Genomic DNA, 16,298 nt, shown 5'->3' on the forward strand with positions numbered 1-16,298 from the left:
TTTAACAGTAATTGGATGTTGTTCAGACTAGAATGTTAACGTAGCATTTATTAGAATTAGATTTGAGTGCATTATCCTTTCATGTTATTAAAAGATGAAACATAATTCAGAAATTGGTCAAATAATAAAATTCCTTTTTTTTCCTTTAGTTTCTTTCCAAGTCTTGACACACTATCAAATGCTTTATGTGGGTATTTGAAAAATGATACAGCATTATAAACTTCTAAACACATCTTACCTCTGGGATTGTAAAGCAAACACACATACATATTTCAAGGTGCGTTGGCTATTAAGTTGAGTATATATATATTTTTTTACTAGCCAGATATAAACTGATACCAAGCATCCCTGCTAGGGCATATATGTTTATCATACTGTTTCAGTACACGAGCTGTGGCACTTGGGACAACAGTCAGCAATAGTGTAATCTACAACAGAGTGGTCTCCAAAATTTTTACTCATGTATTACTATCATTAAATTCAGCATATACACACACATATACATAAACACACATATCAATTACTTATATCCAACACCATATCACTATATAAATTACATGTATCTATCACTATATAAAATGAACATTGTAAATCATGTATAAAATTAGGAATTAAAATTATTAAGCCATAAATTAAATAAAATTTTCTTGAATTTATTTAGTTTAATTATGGCAAAAAATTTATAATCTGATTTTAATGGCTGTCAAAACTAAAAAAAAATACTTTACAAAAATTAAAAATCCAAATGAAAGAAATGTACCCTAGGTTGTGCATACTTAATCACAGTCCTCATTTTTTAATTTCATACTTCAGTTTTGCAAACTTTTTTGTCAAAATCCAGTTAGTACTTTTTCTTGAAACTAAATTACAGGCCTTATAATCTAATTTGAAGGAAATTAATTTAACATTTAACAACGAGTTAAAAAGCTACTGACCTTCATCCTTTGGAAATTTTTATACAAGTTGACATATTTTGTCTCAGTTTTTCTGTTTGAAGGTTGTAGAGATTTGCAATTATTACAAAGTATTTTCAAGAATAAAATTGTTCAATAATCAAAATACATGCAAATAATTTTTTCCCCAAATCTCCCCTATATGTCTTGCTAAGTACAAGTAAACTCCCTGGGTATTACATGTAAAATAAACCTAAAACTTGTTAAGTCTGGCTGGGGGCCTCATAAATGAGAAACAACACAATAGAGCAGAAGTGGCTGTATAATTATCAAAGTAGACTTCAGAGCAAAGAAAATAACCAGAGCCAGAGTGGGACATGATAATGCACCAAGAAGACATAGCAATCTAATTGTATGAGCTTTGAACAACAGAGATGCAAACTGTGTAAAGGAGAAATGATAGAATTGAAAAAAAAAATAGACAAATCCACAAGTACAGTTGGATGCTTAACCACCCTTTTCACAGTAAGTCATAGGATAATTAGATACAAAATCAACCAGGAGGGGCACCTGGCTCAGTCGGTTAAGCATTCGACTCTCGATTTTGGCTCAGGTCATGATCTCGCAGTTTGTGAATTTGAGCACATGTCAGGCCATGTGCTGACAGTTGGAGCCTGCTTGGAATTCTCTCTCTCTCCCTCTGTCTCTTCCCCCTACCCTCAAAATAAATAAACTTTAAAAAAAAGGAAAAGAAAAGAAAACCAACTAGGTATATGACTCATTAACACCATCAAACCAACAAGATCTAATGGATGTTTAGGTGTTATATTCAACTGATAAATCACTAAATTCTACTCCCGAAACCAATATTATACTATATGTTAACTAACTAGAATTTAAATAAAAAATTGAAAAAGAATAAAAGAAACTAATGGATGTTTGTAGAACATTCCAACAAACAAAAAAGAGTAAATTCTATTCAATTGCTTATAGAACACATAACAAGATATATTCTGGACCATAGACCAAATGTCACTAAACTTTAAAGAACTGAAATCAAACATTATGTATTCTGCAAATACAGTGGAAAAATACTAGAAATCAGTATGAAAGATAAAAATTTCCAAACACTTAGAATCTGAACAACACACTTCTAAATAATCAAAGGTCAAAAAGGAAGTGTCAAGAGGAATCAGAAAATACATGGAATGGAATGAAAATGAAAATTCAACATACCAAAACTTATGGGACACAGCTAAAACAATGCTGACAGGAAAAGTTACAACAGTCTATGCCTATAATAGAAAAGAGTAAAATTATCAAACCAATACCCTTAGATTCCACCTTCAAAAAAGGAAGAGCAAAATAAATACAAGGCAAGCAGAAAGAATGAAATAAAGGGCAGAAATAAGTAAAATTGAAAACTAGAAAAAAAAGAAAAGAAAACTGGAGAAAAATAGAGAAAATCTTTGAAACAAAAGTACTGGTTCTTTGAGAAGATCAATGAAATTGATCCAGCTCTCACAGCAGAACTGATGAGAGAAAAGGGGGCAGTGAGAGAATGAAGATGGGGGCAAATTTCCATTACCAAGAATGAAACAGGGATATTGCTGTAGACCCTGCGGAAATCAAAAGGCTATGAAGAATACTATTGTCTTAGTCAGATCAAGCAGCCCTGACAAAATAGCACAGAGTGGGTGGCTTATAAACAACAAATTATTTCTCACAGTTCTGAAATCTAGAAAGAGCCAGATCAAGTCACCGGAAGACTGTGGGAGTCAATTTCTGATTCGTAGACAGCCGTCTTTTCACTGTGGTCTCACGTTGTGACAGGGGTATGGATCTCTCTGGTATCTCATTTATAAGGTCACTAATTAGGCACTGCCCTCATGGCCTAATCACCTCCCAAAGGCCCCATTTCCTAACACCATCATCTTGCAGGTTAGGACTTCCAATATATGAATTTTGAGGAGATATGAACATTTAGGTCATAGCAACTGTAAACACATAAATTTGACAACTTGGATGAAATGAACCAAGTGATTCAAAATGATGAACTACTGAAGTCCTATGCCAATATGAAACAGATATTTTGAATAGGCCTATAACTGTTAAGGCCAAGTAGAGCAAGTGGTTGCTGAAAACTGAAATGTGAAATTCATATAGAGAGGCCACCTAGAGGGATTATTCAAACTTTAGCTGAGGAATACAGCCAACCAAAGACAATATCAGAGGGAAGGACCAAGGAAATATGTATCATGATGGTGCTCAGTTTTGCCTTCCAGCTCCTGATGTTCCCCATTAGTCAAATCCAACAGAAAATCAGAGAACAAGGGAAATCACTGATGAATATATGCATGTCTACCTTCCTGTGGCAGAAAACAATGAGATATTTAGTATACTCATTGGGAAATAGACAATAGGTGCTAGGAAGGGATAGTCCAACATATACTTCATTTTTGTGTCCTACTTTTTTTAGACTAGAGATACCACATTTATCTAGTTCACAAATGAATTTTACTTCAAGAGAAAATATTGTTAGTCACCCCTTAGTGAATACTAATGTTTAAATATGAGGATAAAGTTAAGTGCAACAATTAGATTGATTAGTTGTTTTGTCACACCATGTGATTGGATTTACCCCTCTATTGATGTTAGGTGTTGAGCTAAGTGAAAGCTGGCAGGCCGAATATAAGCTAGGCAAGTACATAACTTGAAAAAGTATTTAATGCAAAGTGTAAATACTTGTACCTGAGCTCTGAGAAAACCAGGAGCATATTGATTCACAGGAGAATGGCCTGGCCCGTAATACTGCAGAAAGATCTTTTAAGCGGTGAGAATTGCATAATGTAATTAAGGATCCTGATTGAACCTGTTAATTCTTATTTTACAGCAACCAATCTGTAAAGTAGGTAGAGACATCTACTTTATATATGAAGAAACTGAGTCAAAAGAAAGTCAGCCTTGTCCAAAGTCAAACATTGATTTACCTCTGGAGTCATGATTGAAAAGAACTGTCTGGACTTTCGAACCACCATTACCTCTTTCATATTATGTTAAATATCAGTAGATATGATGAGAATTATATGATTAACCTATGGCCTTGCTCAAATGATTATATTAATATACAATTTATGTTCAGTATAAATATTTTTTTTGGCTCAAATGAAAGATACTGGCCTAAATGATGACTCTAATTTTTGTAATAATTATCCCTTTATACTGGACATAATTTAGCTTATCGCTCAGCATAATAAACAGACCATTGAATACTATATATAACTGAGTTAAAATAGATTGCTCTTTATCTGAATTTCATTGGCTAGCTTAATGGGCTTTATTAACAATGACAATTTGTAATAATAGTAAGGATAATGTTGTGTAACCTAATTCTTCACCATGAATATTTAACTGATACTTTAATTGGATATTTTTATTTAATGATAAAAATAATTCAGGGTAAACATATAATTATCTTATAAATATGCAAATAATAAAAATTAAAAAACAGATGGTTTTAAGTGCTTTCCTATAAAAAAATATGTAATTGACTGGCCCTCTGAGGAAGTTTTACTTTAAAAAATATGCTTAAATATAGATACAGAAGGGGCGCCTGGGTGGCGCAGTCGGTTAAGCGTCCGACTTCAGCCAGGTCACGATCTCACGGTCCATGAGTTCGAGCCCCGCGTCGGGCTCTGGGCTGATGGCTCAGAGCCTGGAGCCTGTTTCCGATTCTGTGTCTCCCTCTCTCTCTGCCCCTCCCCCGTTCATGCTCTGTCTCTCTCTGTCCCAAAAATAAAATAAATAAACGTTGGAAAAAAAAATTAAAAAAAAATATATAGATACAGAAAAATAACAGAAAACATACATTGAAAGTGATAAGAGAATAATCTTCAGATACATGAAAATTTATGGAAAGAATGGGATAGGATGGGTAGTAGGAGGAAAAATCAATAGTTTCTCATTACTGATTCTGCCCAAGTTTGGGTGGGTGAAAAGGGGATGGAAGGTGAAAGATATTTCAATTAACAGTGAAAAAATTTTAAGGAACTTCATCTTTTTGCATGGTGGGTTATAAATAGTATAATTCAATCAATAAACTTATTAATTCTCTTAGCATGAAACATTTTAATAAAATAAAATAAAAATTAATAATATAAATAGTGTAAATTTCTTTTTTTTTAAGATTATTTATTTATTTTAAAAGACAGTGAGAGTGGGGGAAAGGCAGAGAGAGATGGAGAGAGAGAGAATCCCAAGCAGGCTCTGCACTGTCAGCGCAGAGCTCCACACGGGGCTCAAACTCATGAACCGTGAGATTATGACATGAGCCGAAATCACGAGTAAGAGGCTTAACTGACAGACGCTCTGGCGCCCCAATAATGTAAATTTCTAAGGAAAGAATATCAAATTGAACAGAAACATCTCTTTTAATGATAGTAAAAATTTTTTTTCTCTTAAAGAAATAGGGGAAAATTATTGTAGGATCTAGAATACCTTTTCCCACAGGCTCCAGATTAGATACTAAGAACACCTCTAAAAATTTAAAATGTAATGGAATAAGTTATAAAAGCTTAGTTTTATTTTAAAGTTATGATAAGGGCATTGAAAAAAATTTTATGGTTAAGCAGAATAATTAGTATATAAAAAGTATTTATTGAATTTATCACATCCCTTTGTATTTCTTTTAAATGTATCTTGATATACTGTTTGTGTATGTTTGGTTATTCTTTTTTGATATTTTAATTACTTGCTAGCATTCGCATTTCAATATAATTTATAATATTTGAAATTTATTCTGACAAATTATTTTTTATATGATGAGACATAACAGAATATATTAAAAAGGCTTGAATATTAATTTAAGGGAAGCTTTTTGGTGATCCTCTTTATACTTTTTCATTTAAACTACCCAATATACATGGAAATGTATCTACCAAAGAAAGTCTCTTCTCAATTATCTATTCTCAACTATTATGAGAAAGCATTAAAATGTATATTATTTTATAGGTCAGTATGTCATCATTTTTTAGCTATTTATTGACGCTGAATTTTGTTGGCAGAATTGTTTTTTTATCCATTTTAAGTTCATTTTGTATCAGTAATTTGTAAGTAAAGAGAAACTAGAAAAATCACAGTTTTTATTATGCTTTTTCTTCTTAAGTTATATTATACATATGAGCAGAATATTTCAGATACTTTGTGAGAAACCACCAGGTTTTAAGCTGGGTTTTATGGATAGATTTAACATATTACTACACTTAGATGAGAAAAATACTACATCTTTATTTTCACCCACCTCTAACTGAAATTTAGCATTTCATTTAATTATAAACATAGACAAAAAACTTGATGGTGTTAGTATATCTGTGTCTTTCATGATTGTGACAGATACCTTGAATTATTATTTATGACTATCATATATTCACAATTGTTCACCTAATTGGAGTCTTTCACTCTTCAGACTCAGGTAAGGTCCAATACAGCTGTGAAGCTATCAGGTAATTCTGTATCTAGATTATCTTCTTGTATTTCACGTTCTTACATTAAAGATCCAGACATCTTTCCTTTATTCTATATCTTCCTTTACTGATAGGTAGAAAGAGGTGGGTAATTGTTTCTGCATATCATTTTTTTCAAGGCTGGATAATGAGAATTACTCCTATTTGTAAGAAATTTTATAACATGTATTGCTGCTATTAATATAACTTATAGACTGGAAAAATTTGAATATGTCTAACTGTCTAATTCTTTTTTTAGTCAATACTCAATTAATTTGAGTTAATTTTTTGGCTTTATTGACATATGATTGGCAAATAATCATTATATATATTTAAGGTGTACAACATGATGTTTTGATATACATATACATTGTGAAATGGTGCCCCCAGTCAAACTCATTTACCTATCCATCACCATCCATATTTACCTTCTGTTTGTGTGCGTTGGGAGGGAGGGTTTAGGAACTATAGTTAATAATGATGTATTCCAACTTGAAATTTTCTGGAAGAGAATATCTTGAGAAAATGCTTTGTGAATTTTATTTAAAGTAACTTAAAAAATTGCTAATACATTGTACCATCATATGAATTATATGCCCTGCTGGAAGTTCTAATGGTTCCTTTTATTTTTTTAGCTCTTGGCTCCCCATTTTATTCACCATCTGTTATGAAGTAAAGGATTTCCTACTCAACATAATATTCTAATAGTTGCCTTGTATTATAGTTTTGTGGAAATATTGTACATTTAAAAATAAATTGGCAAAATAATCTGTAAAGGATATCAGATATTAAAATTATTGCTTATAGAAAAGCCTAGACACGTGTTTCTCTGTCCAGTCCTACCATCCTAACACTATAATTTCATCTATACTGAGCCACATGTATCTTTTGTTAGTGTTACGTAGTTTTAGAAAGAATAATGTAACTGAATGGTGATCATCTGATCTAAATATCACCTAGCTGTATGCTTAACAACCTCAATTTTAAGAAAGCAAAAAGAATAAGAATTGCATTAGCATGATAAAAACTATTTTGGAATATATTAAAAGATGGATTGATGTTTTGAATGAATTAATAATTTTGAAGTCTTGATGTGATGTGGCTGATAGAATAAATAACAAAACATGAATGAATATGATGCAGGGATAAATGATGATATGTTGGGAATTTTAAAAGACACAAGGAAGTAACAAGATTTCTCCAAAGTCTGAGCTTTAGCAAACCTATAGCTTTGAGCTATAGGTTTTATTTGGTATGTTTAAAATATATTGAACTATATTTCTGTTATAAAGGCCTGATATTTACTTAAGACAGCTCTTTTAAGAGTAAGAACCATAGGGTGACATCTAATAATCATCCATCAAATTCTAATGTGACTATCATTAAAACAGACTTATTTTTGGTATATGTACATTAATGATTCAATTAGTTTCAATTACCAAAGCCTGTCAGGCAACTAATCAAATATGTGGAAAGGACATTTTTATTTTACCCCTAACAATTTTGCATAGGAATCAGAGCTGAAAGGAAGAAATATAGTTTTTTCAGATCTTATGTAAGCAAAGTGATATAATGCATATATAAATACTAAAGGGAGTATAACTTCCTATCATTGTTTGGTATACTTGATTATGCACTAATAGATTACTTACCATAATGCAAGACTAATGCTTTCAAAATATTGGCCAGAAATAAAAGACTATTGGTATAACGAAATAAGAGTTGGACCAGGAAGGAGAAGAATGCAGTTTCAGAATGCAGTTTGTTTAGCTGTGTAACAAAGACAAATCCATTTAGAACAAGTCCACTTATGTCTCTGGACTTTGGTTTAACTCAGAGAGAGAGAGAAAACAGAGACACAGAGACAGGGATGGGAAAGATAATGTGTGGATGTGATATAATAAATGTGTTTTTTGTTTTTTTGTTTGTTTCATTGGTTGGTTGGTTCAATGTCTTCTTAAAGAATCTCATGAAAATCTATAGGCTCTCTACCTAGACAAATATACCTATGTTGACACACATCTTTGCCTAAAATTTTAGAAGTTCAAGGATACCCAGAATATAATTTTCATGGTTTCCAAATTGAAAAGAAAAAAAAAATCTCTGAACCAATCATTTCCAATTGGAAACTCATAGTTCTTCTTTGTCAAGTTCTAATGTAAATTTATTAATGACAATTACAGACAGCTTAAGTCAGATATGTCAGATCTAGGAAGGACCTGAGTCTATTCCATATACAGCAGATTTTAATTACTGACTTTATCTATAATTATAATTCCATCACAGAGCTAATAATACTGGAATTCTTCTCTCATAACCCAAAAATGGCATTTGAAGAAGTAAATTATAAAAAGTATGTAGATACTTTGGCTTCCATTAAAAAAATGTCAACATTAAAAGTACTTGGTAGAATCTCTGTTGAAAGCTCAATGTATTTCTTCAAGTGTTAGGTTTTTTAAGGAGATAAATTTATAATAATACTGTTTATACAAGGTCAGCATTTAGAATCCAATACCATAATCTTTAATCACTGTGATATATCAGCTCTTTTGAACATGATAATGATTAAAATGTTGTAGACTGAGTGTTATATGTGAGTGATGAATCAACAAGTACTACTGAAACCAATATTATACTATACGTTAACTAACTGGAATTTAAATAAAAACTTAAAAAATAAAAATGAAATGATATAGAATGTTTCTTGCATTACAATAGCCAAAAATTGTATGCCTTTTATGTGTCCCCATTTATGTATGAGTAAATCACTTTCATTTCACCCTAATCATATCTCATAATTTATATTAGGATTGAGTATTGCTGTACAAAGTTGAATAATAAATTACAAAGGAAGGTATTTTCTTCTTAAGAAAAAGAGAGTATGCATGCACACAATCAAAACCTAACAATATTAGTGATGAATTATCTTTCCACATTGTCTCATCTCTTGCTTGTGTTCTAGATCAGCTGACACTTTTCGTACTCATTTGTTTGATAGAGAATACGAATTTTCTCAATATACCCTAAAGAGTTATAAAACACTTTAAAATCTTCCCTTTAAAATTGACTTGTTGTCCTCCTTTATAGAATTTCTGGTGACTTGGGAAGATGACGGTGTAGGAGGATGCTGGGCTCACCACGTCCTGCGGATCACTTATTTTCCACTACACCTGCCTAAACAACCCAGAAAACCGCCAGAAGACTAGCAGAACGGATTCTCTGGAGCCAAGTGCAGATGAGAGGACCACGGAAGAGGGTAGGAAGGGTGGAGAGGCAGTGCGCACTCCACGGACTGGCGGGAGGGAGCCAGGGCAGAGGGGCAGCCTGCTGGCCAAGCAGAGGCCCCGAGTCTGGCTTGCAAAAGTGGAGGGGCCGGATAGAGTGTGTTCTGACAACAAGTGGGACTTAACATCTGGAAGGTTATAAGTTAACAGCTCTGCTGGGAGAGTGGGAGGGCTGGAGGACAACAGGAGGGAGAGTTGTTGAGCCCCGGATGACAGAGCTCAGCTTGGCGGGGAACAAAGGCGCTGGCCAGCGCCATCTCCCTCTCCCCTCCCCCAGCCAAAAGCCCAAAGGGAATCAGTTCCTGCCAGGGAACTTGCTTGCACCCCGCAAACACCCAACGGTGTGCTTCTGCAGATCCATCCCTCCGGCGGGTCTGACTCCCTCCTGGTACCACAGGGTCCCTCCCGAAGCGGATCTCTGAAGGAAAAGGGAGCTGAGCCTGCCCCTCCCGCCCCTGTGAACGCTGCCGATCTACCCCAGCTAATACGCCAGATCCCCAGCACCACAAGCCTGGCAGTGTGCAAGTAGCCCAGACAGGCCACGCCACCCCAGAGTGAATCCCGCCCCTAGGAGAGGGGAAGAGAAGGTACACACCATTCTGACTGTGGCCCCAGCGGTGGGCTGGGGGCAAACATCAGGTCTGATTGCGGCCCTGCCCACCAAGGCAAGTTATTCAAGACAGCACAGGGGAAGTGGCCTGCAGGTCCGCACCACTCCAGGGACTATCCAAAATGACCAAACGGAAGAATTCCCCTCAGAAAAACGTCCAGGAAATAACAACACCTAATGAACTGATCAAAAATGATTTAAACAATATAACAAAAAGTGAACTTAGAATAATTGTCATAAAATTAATCGCTGGGCTTGAAAACAGTATACAAGACAGCAGAGAATCTCTTGCTACAGAGATCAAGGGACTAAGGAATAGTCACGAGGAGCTGAAAAACGCTATAAACGATATGCAAAATAAAATGGAAATGACCACGGCTCGGATTGAAGAGGCAGAGGAGAGAATAGGTGAACTAGAAGATAAAATTATGGAAAAAGAGGGGCACCTGGGTGGCTCAGTTGGTTAAGCAGCCAACTTCAGCTCAGGTCATGATGTCATGGTCTGTGAGTTCCAGCCCTGTGTCGGGCTCTGTGCTGACAGCTCAGAGCCTGGAGCCCGTTTCAGATTCTGTGTCTCCCTCTCTCTCTGCCCCTCCCCTGTTCATGCTCTGTCTCTCTCCGTCTCAAAAATAAATAAACATTAAAAAAAATTGAAAAAAATTATGGAAAAAGAGGAAGCTGGATAAAAAAAGAGAGATAAAAAAATCCAGGAGTATGAAGGGAAAATTAGACAACTAAGTGATGCACTAAAAAGAAATAATATACGCATAATTGGTATCCCAGAGGAGGAAGAGAGAAGGAAAGGTGCTGAAGGTGTACTTGAAGAAATAATAGCTAAGAACTTCCCTGATCTGGGGAAGGAAAAGGCATTGAAATCCAAGAGGCACAGAGAACTTTCAGACTTAACTTGAATCAATCTTCTGCATGACATATCATAGTGAAACTAGAAAAATACAAGGATAAAGAGAAAATTCTGAAAGCAGCTAGGGATAAACGTGCTCTAACATATACAGGGAGACCGATAAGACTCGTGACCAATCTCTCTACTGAAACTTGGCAGGCCAGAAAGGAATGGCAGGAAATCTTCAATGTGATAAACAGAAAAAAATATACAGCCGAGAATCCTTTATCCAGCAAGTCTGTCATTTAGAATAGAGGGAGACACAAAGGTCTTCCCTAACAAACAAAAACTGAAGGAATTCGTCACCATTAAACCAGCCCTACAAGAGATCCTAAGGGGGATCCTGTGAGACAAAGTACTAGAGACATCACTACAAGTATGAAACCTACAGACATCACAATGACTCTAAACCCATATCTTTCTATAATAACACTGAACGTGAATGGACTAAATGTGCCAACCAGAAGACATAGGGTATCAGAATGGATAAAAAAACAAGACCCATCTATTTGCTGTCTACAAGAGATTCATTTTAGACCTGAGGACACCTTCAGATTGAGAGTGAGGGAATGGAGAACTATTTATCATGTTACTGGAAGTGAAAAGAAAGCTGGAGTAGCCATACTTATATCAGACAAACTAGACTTTAAATTAAAGGCTGTAACAAGAGATGAAGAAGGGCATTATATAATAATTACAGGGTCTATCCATCAGAAAGAGCTAACAATTATAAATGTCTATGCGCCGAATACGGGAGCCCTCAAATATATAAAACAATTACAAACATAAGCAACCTTATTGGTAAGAATGTGGTAATTGCAGGGGACTTTAACACTCCACTTACAGAAATTGATAGATCATCTAGACACATGGTCAATAAAGAAACAAGGGCCCTGAATGATATATTTAGAGCTCTGCATCCCAAAGCAACAGAATATATTTTCTTCTCGAGTGCACATGGAACGTTCTCCAAGATATCACATACTGGGTCACAAAACAGCCCTTCATAAGAATACAAGAATTGAGATCATACCATGCATACTTTCAGACCACAATGCTATGAAACTTGAAATCAACCACAGGAAAAAGTCTGGAAAACCTCCAAAGCATGGAGGTTAAAGAACACCCTACTAAAGAATGAATGGGTCAACCAGGCAATTAGAGAAGAAATTTAAAAATATATGGAAACAAACAAAAATGAAAATACAACAATCCAAACACTTTGGGATGCAATGAAGGCAGTCTTGAGAGGAAAATACATTGCAATCCAGGCCTATCTCAAGAAACAAGAAAAATCCCAAATACAAAATCTAACAGCACACCTAAAGGAACTAGAAGCAGAACAGCAAAGACAGCCTAAACCCAGCAGAAGAAGAGAAATAATAAAGATCAGAGTAGAAATAAACAATATAGAATCTAAAAAAATTGTAGAGCAGATCAACGAAACCAAGAGTTGGTTTTTTGAAAAAATAAACAAAATTGATAAACCTCTAGCCAGGCTTCTCAAAAAGAAAAGGGAGATGACCCAATAGATAAAATCATGAATGAAAATGGAATTATTACAACCAATCCCTCAGAGATATAAACAATTATCAGGGAATACTATGAAAAATTATATGCCAACAAATTGGACAACCTGGAAGAAATGGACAAATTCCTAAACACCCACACGCTTCCAAAACTCAATCAGGAGGAAATAGAAAGCTCGAACAGACCCATAACCAGCGAAGAAATTGAATCAGTTATCAAAAATCTTCCAACAAATAAGAGACCGGGACCAGATGGCTTCCCAGGGGAGTTCTACCAGATGTTTAAAGCAGAGATAATACCTATCCTTCTCAAGCTATTCCAAAAAATAGAAGGGGAAGGAAAACTTCCAGACTCATTCTATGAAGCCAGTATTACTTTGATTCCTAAACAAGACAGAGACCCATTAAAAAAAGAGAACTACAGGCCAATATCCCTGATGAATATGGATGCAAAAATTTTCAATAAGATACTAGCAAATCGAATTCAACAGCATATGAAAAGAATTATCCACCATGATCAAGTGGGATTCATTCCTGGGATGCAGGGCTGGTTCAACATTTGCAAATCAATCAACGTGATACACCACATTAATAAAAGAAAAGAACCATATGATCCTGTCAATCAATGCAGAAAAGGCCTTTGACAAAATTAAGCAACCTTTGTTAATAAAAACCCTCGAGAAAGTCGGTATAGAAGGATCATACTTAAAGATCATAAAGCCATTTATGAAAAGCCCACAGCTAACATCTTTCTCAATGGGGAAAAACTGAGAGCTTTTTCCCTGAGATCAGGAACACGACAGGGATGTCCACTCTCACCGCTGTTGTTTAACATAGTGTTGGAAGTTCTAGCATCAGCAATCAGACAACAACAGGAAATCAAAGGCATCAAAATTGGCAAATATGAAGTCAAGATTTCACTTTTTGCAGATGAGATGATATTATACATGGAAAATCTGATAGACTCCACCAAAAGTCTGCTAGAACTGATACATGAATTTAGCAAAGTTGCAGGATACAAAATCAATGTACAGGAATCAGTTGCATTCTTATACACTAACAATGAAGCAACAGAAAGACAAATAAAGAAACTGATCCCATTCACAATTGCACCAAGAAGCATAAAATACCTAGGGATAAATCTAACCAAAGATGTAAAAGATCTGTATGCTGAAAACTATAGAAAGCTTATGAAGGAAATTGAAGAAGATATAAAGAAATGGAAAAACATTCTGTGCTCATGGATTGGAAGAAAAAATATTGCCAAAATGTCAATACTACCCAAAGCTATCTACATATTCAATGCAATCCCAATCAAAATTGCACCAGCATTCTTCTCGAAACTAGAACAAGCAATCCTAAAATTCATATGGAACCACAAAAGGCCCCACATAGCCAAAGTAATTTTGAAGAAGACCAAAGCAGGAGACATCACAATCCCAGACTTTAGCCTCTACTACAAAGCTGTCATCATCAAGACAGCATGGTATTGGCACAAAAACAGACACATAGACCAATGGAATAGAATAGAAACCCCAGAACTAGACCCACAAACCTATGGCCAACTAATCTTTGACAAAGAAGGAAAGAACATCCAATGGAAAAAAGACAGTCTCTTTAACAAATGGTGCTGGGAGAACTGGACAGCAACATGCAGAAGGTTGAAACTAGACCACTTTCTCACACTATTCACAAAAACAAACTCAAAATGGATAAAGGACCTGAATGTGAGACAGGAAACCATCAAAACCCTAGAGGAGAAAGCAGGAAAAGATCTCTCTGACCTCAGTCGTAGCAATTTCTTACTTGACACATCCCCAAAGTCAAGGGAATTAAAAGCAAAAATGGACTATTGGGACCTCATGAAGATAAAAAGCTTCGCACAGCAAAGGAAACAACCAACAAAAGTAAAAGGCAACCAACGGAATGGGAAAAGATATTTGCAAATGATATATCGGACAAAGGGCTAGTATCCAAAATGTATAAAGAGCTCACCAAACTCCACACCCGAAAAACAAATAATCCAGTGAAGAAGTGGGCAGAAGACATGAATAGACACTTCTCTAAAGAAGACATCCGGATGGCCAATAGGCACATGAAAAGATGCTCAACGTCGCTCCTCATCTGGCAAATACAAATCAAAAGCACACTCAGATATCACCTCACACCAGTCAGAGTGGCCAAAATGAACAAATCAGGATACTATAGATTGTGGACAGCATGTGGAGAATCGGGAGCCCTCTTGCGCTGTGGTGGTAATGCAAATTGGTGCAGCCACTCTGGAAAACGGTGTGGAGGTTCCTCAAAAAATTAAAAACAGACCTACCCTATGATCCAGCAGTAGCACTGCTAGGAATTTACCCAAGGGATACAGGAGTACTGATGCATAGGGGCACTTGTACCCCAATGTTTATAGCAGCACTCTCAACAATAGCCAAATGATGCAAAGAGCCTAAATGTCCATCAACTGATGAATGGATAAAGAAATTGTGGTTTATATACACAATGGAGTACTACGTGGCAATGAGAAAGAATGAAATATGGCCCTTTGTAGCAACGTGGATGGAACTGGAGAGTGTTATGCTAAGTGAAATAAACCATACAGAGAAAGACAGATACCATATGTTTTCACTCTTATGTGGATCCTGAGATACTTAACATAAACCCATGGGGGAGAGGAAGGAAAAAAAAAAGAGGTTAGAGTGGGAGAGAGCCAAAGCATAAGAGACTCTTGAAAACTGAGAACAAACTGAGGGTTGATGGGGGGTGGGAGGGAGGGGAGGGTGGGTGATGGGTATTGAGGAGGGCACCTTTTGGGATGAGCACTGGATGTTGTATGGAAACCAATTTGACAATAACTTTCATATATTGAAAAAAAAGAATTTCTGGAGCCCTATTTACAAAATTATTAATATTTTATTGAAGTTTTCTGCATCCAAAGTTTTTGCCAATAGCTTTCAAAATATAAACATTTAAATATAATATTATCCTGAACGTTTTATTGCAGACACATTGGTGAAATTCTTTATTGCAGCCAAATAGTACAGTGTTGTGTAGAGATAATTTATCAGTGAATAGTCTTGGACAAAGTATGCAAAGTTATGTTTTTATATGTAAAAATATCAGCTATAGCATTCAAAATCATCTTTTTTTTTAATGCTTATTTTTTTGAGAGAGAGAGAGAGAGAGAGAGAGAGAGATCGATCAAGCAGTGGAAGGGGAGAGAGAAAGAGGGAGACACAGAATCTGAGACAGGCTCCAGGCTCTGAGCTATCAGCACAGAGCCCCACGTGGGTGAATGTACGAACCGTGATATCATGACCTGAGCCGAAGTCGGACACTAACTGACTGAGCCACGCAGGCGCCCCTCAAAATCATCTATGCCACTCATCCAATAATGTGTCAAGAAAGTCAGTTAATATATATTTACACTAATCTAAAAAGTTACTAAAGAAGGGATTACTAAAGCAGGGAGCAGGTAGAAATAATAGAAAGGAAATATATTACAATTTAGAAAATCATTAATAATTGAATATCTTTTTTATATGTGTGTACTCTCAAAGTAAGTTGGATTAGGATG

The sequence above is a fragment of the Puma concolor genome, chromosome A1 (assembly GCF_028749965.1).
Source record: "Puma concolor isolate L17-30 chromosome A1, mPumCon1.1.hap2, whole genome shotgun sequence".
NCBI classification, from domain to species: Eukaryota; Metazoa; Chordata; class Mammalia; order Carnivora; family Felidae; genus Puma; species Puma concolor.